This window comes from Parambassis ranga, chromosome 18, assembly GCF_900634625.1.
Source record: "Parambassis ranga chromosome 18, fParRan2.1, whole genome shotgun sequence".
Lineage (NCBI taxonomy): Eukaryota > Metazoa > Chordata > Actinopteri > Ambassidae > Parambassis > Parambassis ranga.
Window position 1 is genome coordinate 11,074,364 of NC_041038.1, and position 8,715 is coordinate 11,083,078.

At 45.2% G+C, this 8,715-nt stretch overlaps 5 non-coding genes across 5 annotated transcripts; 2 read left to right on the plus strand and 3 right to left on the minus strand.

Moving 5' to 3' along the window:
- The first annotated feature begins 4,678 nt into the window (after positions 1 to 4,678).
- trnan-guu (transfer RNA asparagine (anticodon GUU)) lies at positions 4,679 to 4,752 on the plus strand. The gene has a single exon. It is a non-coding gene; the product is annotated as a tRNA-Asn (tRNA).
- Positions 4,753 to 5,052: 300 nt separating this feature from the next.
- Positions 5,053 to 5,126, minus strand: trnan-guu (transfer RNA asparagine (anticodon GUU)). Its single transcript has one exon. It is a non-coding gene; the product is annotated as a tRNA-Asn (tRNA).
- Positions 5,127 to 5,262: 136 nt separating this feature from the next.
- Positions 5,263 to 5,335, plus strand: trnak-cuu (transfer RNA lysine (anticodon CUU)). Its single transcript has one exon. It is a non-coding gene; the product is annotated as a tRNA-Lys (tRNA).
- A 194-nt stretch (positions 5,336 to 5,529) lies between these two features.
- On the minus strand, positions 5,530 to 5,603 carry trnan-guu (transfer RNA asparagine (anticodon GUU)). Its single transcript has one exon. It is a non-coding gene; the product is annotated as a tRNA-Asn (tRNA).
- Positions 5,604 to 7,561: 1,958 nt separating this feature from the next.
- trnak-cuu (transfer RNA lysine (anticodon CUU)) lies at positions 7,562 to 7,634 on the minus strand. Its single transcript has one exon. It is a non-coding gene; the product is annotated as a tRNA-Lys (tRNA).
- Positions 7,635 to 8,715: the final 1,081 nt, after the last annotated feature.

The window sequence follows — 8,715 nt, forward strand, 5'->3', positions numbered from 1 at the left end:
TCGAGGTCTATCTGAATATATCCGGATTCGTGTTGTTCAGACTCAGAAAAAAAACACCCCTTTCCCGGGGTCTCCTCCCAGTTTTATCTTATCTTTTCTTATTTGGGGTGTCACATTAAAGCTGGCAGGGGGGCAGGTGCGGCCACCGGTGAGATGGGCGCGCATGGAATCGCAGATCAGCAGCGAGGGTGATACGTGGAAAAAAACACCTGGTCTCTTTACGTAAACTTCCCTGAGCCACTCGCCCATTTTCTCCTCGTCCATCCAGCCCTTTTGATTTGCCTTAACGAAGACTACTGCTGGAAGCTGTTCTTTAGGCACCGTCTTCGGCTTAAAAATCACCATTGGAGTAAGTTTCTGTCCATTGGCATGGCAACCGAGAACAACAGTGAACGCTGACTTCTCATGCCCCGTGGTCCGTATTGATACAGTGCTGGTCCCCGTTCTCTCCACAGTTTGGTTCACGGGGATGTTGAAAGTGAGGGGGACCTCATTCATGTTAATGATGTGGCTGGGCTGAATGTTTTTACTGGAAATCTTGCCACTGCAGTAGGCGCGAAAGCTGGCCAGCTTTTATTTATAATCCGCTGGAAGTTGCTGCGCCACGGTAGTCCTTGTGCGGATCGAGAGATGACGCCTTTTCATAAAACAAAAGCACCAAGACGGACCTCCTTTAAAGTGTTCGATATCCATGTCCTGTGCTATCGTCGCTGCCTTCAGTCAAATGGTGACTGTAGAGACGCTTCTCCCGGCAGTTCTTTGTTCAACAATCCATTGCTCGAGTCAGTCTTCTAACTGTGGCCACCTCGCTTTGTTGCCACGGAAACTCAATTTCGTTTTCTTTGCTTGCCGCAGTTCGTCTTCCTGCTTCCTCCATTTCCGAACCATCGATTCAGCTGCTGCTCTATTGTTTGCAACCGCATAACTGATCGCCTGCAGCTTGATTTGCGCCTCGTAAGCAAGTCTCTTCCAGGGCTCTAGACTAACTTTTTGCACTGGTTGCACCGGTGCGCCTAACCTTTTTTTCTTGGGTGCACCGGCACAAAAGTTAGGTGCACCGCATCACACATCACATCAATTATAATGCTACGAGCATGACACGCCCCCTCCCTGAACATGACCGGCTCGTTATCGTCACTCATTCAGGTCAACAGCAAATTAGCAAGACCCTCATAGTAGCAACAAATCCTGCTCCTCCGCTGTATGTTCACCTAAACTGCAGTTTCTGCTGTTCAGCAGCGAAACGTCTTTAAACCCTGTCTGTCTGTGTGCGCGCTGCACGGTGCAGTGAGAGGGCCGTATGAGTTCTGCACACACGTTTTTAAAAGTCTGGGCCGAAATGAACTTTGTTCTTGTCAACGTACGTAGTGTACGTATGACGTAGCATTCAGCTGATTGGTGAATTGCTGCCAACATACGTAGTGTACCTATGACTATTTTTTAAGCTGCTAAATACACTTCGAAGCTGGGAATGTTCTCTGTCAGTGAATAAATGTAGGAAACATTTAGGCTAGAACCTATCTTCAAGTTAGACAGACGTTGTTGCTGTATGTTACTGAGCAGAATTGATTTAGTCTAGTGTCTTTATTTTACTTCTGTTCGTTTTAAGGACATTTCATTGTGTAAATAACGGCATATATTGCATAAGGAATGCATTTAAATAATTCAAATTCATATATAATGCATACAATTAACAAATGTATCATGTTGTGGCACCACCACAAAAATGAGAAAATATATGTGCATGTGTATATGTATGTTTCCTTCCTGTTTGGGGAGAAGTGTTTCCTGTGTCATGCTGGTTAGCTGGGTGTGTGGCTTAGCTTTGAAAAAGGGTGAGTGAGAAATGTTTGAGAGGGGGGAGAGATAGTACCCAGAACCAGGAAGGAAAGGAGTCTGTGGTTCTGTGAAAAGGGGACCCCAGCGAATACACAAGAAGGGACTCTGAATGTCTGAGAAGGGGGCTAAATAAGCCTTAAGTGAGAATAAAGACTGGGAAGAGAATCACCTCACCACAAAGCCCGGATGGAAACCCCTGATGTCCAGGGTGAGTGAGGGAGAAGCTTCTAACTCGTTTTTTGCTACAACTTGTATTATGGGACCTTATTTTTGTTACCTTTGAAAGACTTTGGGATTTATGGGACCTTTCATATGGAATGGACATTGCCACCCACAGGATAAGAAAACTGACATTTTTTTCTTTTCTTCTCTCTTAGTAGGATGTGTCTTCGGCCTCCTTTTGGACTGCCTGTTGTGGTGAAAGTTTTGCGGGAAAGGGGTGGAATTTTGGTTTGGTGAGAAATACTTAGATTGGAAAAAAAACTTTGTTTCCTTGTGGGAGTGTATTGTTTTGCGGGGCATTATTATTATTTATTAAACAATTGAAATTGGTAACGTCCCTAGTTTGTTTTTTGTGGTAACGTTGACTGTAAAATGATGGTCGAGTGTTACAATGTATATTATGAAACGTAGGCTTAAAAGAATGTTTGATCATTCAATTAGATTTTTTTCTCCACTTTTATTACGTGTTAAATGTTAATGTACATGTTTGTTTTCTTTTGTTTCTCTCAGTTGCAATTGTATTCGGACTTAACATTACACATAATTATGGGCGTTGCTGCTTGAGTGACAGACAGTTGACGTATCACAGCGTGAGTTTCCTGCTTCCACGATCGCCTGCCCATCTAAACCCCGCTCCCCTGCTCCCCCTCTTTGTCCATATTTGGAGGTGACGCTACCAACATGGCGGCGGTCATCACGTCCCGGAACCTCCCACCGAGCCTCAAAACGGCTCTTCGGAAACAAACGGGTGACGTCACGGAAGCTCTGTCCATAGTTTTTACTGTCAATGGGTCCAGCAACAGCTCCCCGGAACACCTCCCCAGGAAGGCATTTGAAACAAATGCCCAAGCCACCTCAGCTGGGTCCTCTCGATGTGAAGGAGCAGTGGCTCTACTCTGAGCTCCTCTCGGGTGACCAAGCTCCTCACCCTATCTCTAAAGGAGTGCCCAGCCACCCTTCGAAGAAAACTCATTTCGGCCGCTTGTATTCGCGGTCTCATTCTTTCGGTCATTACCCAAAGCTCATGGCCATAGGTGAGGATAGGAACGTAGATTGACTGGTAAATCCAGAGCTTGCCTTTCGGCTCAGCTCCTTCTTCACCACGACAGACTGGTACAGCGACTGCATTACTGTGGAAGCTGCACCGATCCACCTGTCAATTTCCTGCTCCATTTTTCCCTCACTCGTGAACGAGACCCTGAGATACACAAACTCCTCCACTTGGGGCAGATGCTCTCCTCCCACCCAGAGAGAACAACCCATCTTTTTCCAGTCAAGAACCATGGCCTCAGACTTAGAGGTGCTGATTTGCATCCCAGCCGGTTCACACTCGGCTGCAAACCGTCCCAGTGCACACTGGAGTCCAACATGCACTGGATAAAAGGTCTGACTTACTGCCGGCAACGCGAACCAAACTCCTGCTCCAGTCATACAAGGACCTGACAGCCCTTAGCAGAGGGCCTCAGACCCCATACTCCCAGAGCACCTCCCACAAAATGCCATGAGGGACACAGTCGAACGCTTTCTCCAAATCCACAAAACACATGTGGACTGGTTAGGCGAACTCCCATGAACCCCTTCCGCACCCTGCGGAGGTTGTAGAGCTGGTCCAGTGTTCCACGGCCAGGACGAAAACCACATTGCTCCTCCTGGATCAGAGATACAAATATAGGCCAAATTCTCCTCTCCAGTACCCTGGCATAGATTTTCTAAGGGAGACTGAGGAGTGTGATCCCCCTGTAGTTAGAGCACACCCTCTGTTCTGCCTTCTTAAAAAGAGGAACCACCACTCCGGTCTGCCAATCCAGTGACACTGCCCCCGATTTCTACACAGTGTTGCAGAGACGTGTCAGCCAAGACCCAGTGATCATGATCTGTGCCGCTCATGGCACTCCCTTGTGGTGGAGACAGGAAGTGCCATGTTGACTGACATGCACTTCTCTCACACTGTTTAATCCTTTGTCCTCCGTCATTACACAGCCAAATGAGGATCACAGACTTGAAGTCCCACAGAGACACCTGTGTGGTTTTCTGTATCAGGCTGCCCGTGGCGGTGGCGACTGTCAAACCTTCGCCATCAATCATCAACTGCTTCTAACTTTACCGTACATCATCCTAACATCCTCCATCTTTTTCATGTCATAACGGACCATCCCCGGACTGCATGCTCACGAGTCACCTACACAGCGCCACCTACAGGAAACAGGAAGTAACTGATTTTTGATCATTTTTATGTATGAATCAACTCCACTATTCTCAGGGGGGTCTGGCTTCACCCAGTGGACACATAGGGTACTACAGCTGGCATAACTCCACCACAGATACTCCTAAAATCCTCAAATTTTTTACATGTAATACAGACCTAACCCTGACCATGTGTGGACATCTGTGGACAGCGCCACCCACTGACATCTCTGCTTATGTCTGCCACTTTTTCCCACCACTGGCATAATCACTGCAGCTCATGTGGGGAGCGGGGGAGGGAAGGGACGACGTTAAGGGGAGTGGGCAGTCATGCGGAGTGGGGCATGCTGCTTGCAGCTTTAATTCGAGTTTGTCCTTTGTTTCTCCATATCACATGGTCAAAGAATCCAGTCTGAAAACATGGGAGCACGTTGTCTCTGTGGCGCAATCGGTTAGCGCGTTCGGCTGTTAACCGAAAGGTTGGTGGTTCGAGCCCACCCAGGGACGATTGTTTTTATATTTGTACCTTTTAAAAGCTTTTAATTTAATTTTCAGAGACACTTCCGTCGGGGGGGGGGGGCAGCCGCTGAGTGGCAGACATGGCTAGACCTGATTCAGTCCACGTAAGACTACTTATGAACAAGAACCTTAAGACAAATGAATAATTAGTGTATTGGCTGAATTGATGAAACATGAGAAAACTCTAACCATGGGACTAGATTTGAGTGAAACAAGCAATTTAAGTAAACAGGGGGCACTTATTTACAACTAAACTAAACCAAAACTACAAGCTGGGTAAAAAAATCACGTCCCTGGGTGGGCTTGAACCACCAACCTTTCGGTTAACAGCCGAACGCGCTAACCGATTGCGCCACAGAGACGGATATGCTGCCAGTGTTCGGACTGGATTCTTTGACCATGTGATATGAAGAAACAGAGACATGACAAAAAAGGAACTAGTGCAATCCTACCCGCACCCACACACATGGGGGGAGGGGTTAGGGGAACACACATGTAGCCCGGCTAGCTCAGTCGGTAGAGCATGAGACTCTTAATCTCAGGGTCGTGGGTTCGAGCCCCACGTTGGGCGTGCTTTTTGTTTGACCTGTCATGCTTAACATTACCACAATACACTTTTTAGCTTCTTTGCTGCGTGCCTACCGAATTGCTGCTTGTAGCTAAATTTCTGTTTGTAATCATTTTGTAGCAGAGTTAACAAAAGTCAACAAAAATGCGGTCAGGGAATCAGCAGCACTTGTCTTTTGTGGTTACAAGAAAAGCTGTCGTCCCTGGGTGGGCTCGAACCACCAACCTTTCGGTTAACAGCCGAACGCGCTAACCGATTGCGCCACAGAGACCAGATAGCACGGGTTTCGGCATGGGTCGGGAAGCCGTCCCATACAGACATACCACAAACTAGTACCCCAACAGAAGGGTGCCCACAACCAGTACCAGAACAGAACTGCACTGTAGTGCTTGATGGAAACGAGACTTAATAGTCTCTCAGGTGACTTCAACCATATCAACCTGGACAAAACTCTTCCTACTTGTGAACTGTCCCACCAGGGAGGGAAGAACAATAGACCTGCTGTATGCTAATGTTGGGATGCTTACAGCTCTTCCCCCCTCCCCCCACTGGGCAGGTCGGATCACAACCTGCTATGTGCCAAGGAGAAGTACAGGAGGAAGCTGGAGTGGAAACTTCAGCAGAACAGTGAAAAAACAATCAGCATCAGAACCGGCATCACTACCGTTAGCTTAGCCTAGCATAGTCAATGGAGTTCAGTCTATTCAACTAGCATGTCATGAGCAACAGTGAGCAAAACAACCCATGCACTCAATCTGCTAAAGTGTGTGGTTCATCCATGAAGGCTGAGTCACTAGCTAGTCAGCTAGTTTTAAGGAGTTATAGTAAATGGTTACATGACGAACGCCCATTTAAAAAGTATTGTTCTCATCCTGCTACAGTGGAGCATTGTCTGCCAGTATGATATCTGCATACAGCTAAACTGTAACAAACAGAATGAAAAGTCTGTCAGCTGGAGCTCAGCTTTGGAAAGAGAGGAGACACAGGAGAAACTGAGGAAGAGAGGTGAGGAAGATGAGAGAAGAGATACTGTAGCTGCATTAAAAACGTGTTGAACAAAACAAAATACATCTTAATCACAACTGTTAAATAAATAATGGTGTATATAATTTTAATCATTTTTAATTGACATTGGCTTATTAAGCCCGTTCATATGTACAAAATGTACTGATGCGTACAGAAATATATAGATTAAGTGTAATGCGGTGCACCCAATTTTTGTGCCGGTGCACCTAAGAAAAAAAGTTAGGCGCACCAGTGCAACCAGTGCAAAAAGTTAGTCTAGAGCCCTGCTGTGTGTGGACGTGTCTGTATGTGTACGTGTGTGTGGCGAGCCAATGTGTCTGTGCAGTGGCACACGTGTTTGTGTTAGGGGTGTGCGATTTGACGATAAATGATCGTGAAGGATTTGAACGTGTTGGCGATCTGCCAGAACGGACAGATCATTTTATCGTCCATAGAGCACCTTCTCTTAATTGCAGTTCTATGTTTGCGCAGATGTATGAGTAATGTGAACATGACCAGCCAATGACAGCCTCCCTGTTAGGAAGCTACGGCTGAAAATGAAAAGAAAACATTGGAGTTGGTCCCTAAAACGAACTCCACCTTTATGTTCAGTACTTTTTCTGCCGGCAGCAGTGTGTGTGCGTGGAAGGTGGAAGGGCCGCGTGTATACGTATGTATTATCATGCTACGAGCATGTACGCACCCACCTCTCTGAACATTACCAGCTCATTATATTCAGGTTCGCTGATGTTTCTGGCGTCAGCAGCTCTTCTAATGTGTGTGTGCGTGCGCAGTGGGCGGGCGGCGTGTGTACATCAGATGCAGCGAGAGGCAACTGCTAATGACGTTATACCAAAACTATTATAACGCAGGCATTTGATGAAGACTTCAGTCTGTTTAAATGACTGTTGAATAATACTTTACAGAATGACATTAGTCTTCTTTTTAACCTATTTGAAATAAAACTTTATTTCGTTCTGTAATTGTTATTTTCAGGTTTATTGAAAACTAATACTGCATGCACGTTATCAGAGTTGTTGTTTGCCTTTAAAATCTACTGATAGTTTTTTGAGAAGTGACCGAGTAGGCTACCTGAAGTCATTTACATAGAAACATGCATATTAGTGTCAATGTTAAAAAGAATCGTGAAGTTGAATAGCCCTGTTGTAGTGCAATAAACCCGTGTGACAAGTAGAAAACCAGAAGAGCAAAGAAAAAAGCTTGCGCCCAACGTGGGGCTCGAACCCACGACCCTGAGATTAAGAGTCTCATGCTCTACCGACTGAGCTAGCCGGGCTTGCAGCTGCCCCCTGACGGTGGGTTTTATAACTGCGCGCACAAAGAAAAGTATTTGTTTACTGTGTATAATCTGCAGCTCTTTTCTGTATTGGTTTCTGTTGAACGAGCATTGTATTTCTGTATTTGCTTTTTCACCGCGTTATTTATCTGCATTTGATTAGGTTTTGCTGCATGTGTGAATAAAATCATGTTTGACTTTTTCTACTTCTAACTACGTAGTAATATGTCAGGTAACAGGTTAGTCATGACTGAGTTTAGGTAAAAGAGTTGCAATAGTCAGGCGGCACATTTTTACAGCGTTAAAAATAAGCGCAGGAAATCACTATCTGGAACGTAATTACACCTAAAGATGAGGTGCGCCATCAACCAAGTGTCGCCATTAACTTTTTATTATCCTATTTTGGATCTGCTTGCATTTACTTCTAAGTCCCATATGCGACAGATAGATAGACACGAACATTTTTACATTTTACCACACTATCTAAACAGTTTAAAGTAATATAAGCTGTAGTCTTACCGTTTTAAAGCGGTCACGATGTTACTTAGCTAACTTCGCTAGCTAGCTAGCTCGCTCGCTAGCTAGCAAGCATCTAAAACTTGATGCGCGTTGTTGGTGCTCGGCCTCCACTTCATCGTCAAAGACGAAAGAAAAGATTTTCGCAAAAAGGTACTAGCACACGTTAGGTAAACAATAATACTGTTAAAAATAACCGAACGTCAAACGCAACACCTGCTACGCGCTAAGCTGCGACAGCACACTCACGTGTGGCGGAGGGGTGACCTGCTGACTCGATGAAGAAGAAGAAGAACAAAAAAAAAATGGCTGACGCAACTTTGCGTCCTATATTTTTAATCATTTAGTTACACGTTTATTTATTTATTTATTTATTCTTACTGTGCTTAAAATAAGTGTTTGTTTTGTTTTATCTTAGTTGCGTTGTGTACAAACTCATGTGAAGGGAACTGGCACTGTTAGAATTTCATTGCTCGGTGTAACCTCTGCTGTGCCTTTGACAGTAAACTTCAGTCTATTCCAAATTGTCTCAGATGTAAATAGATGTTTTTGTTTTTGTTTTCGG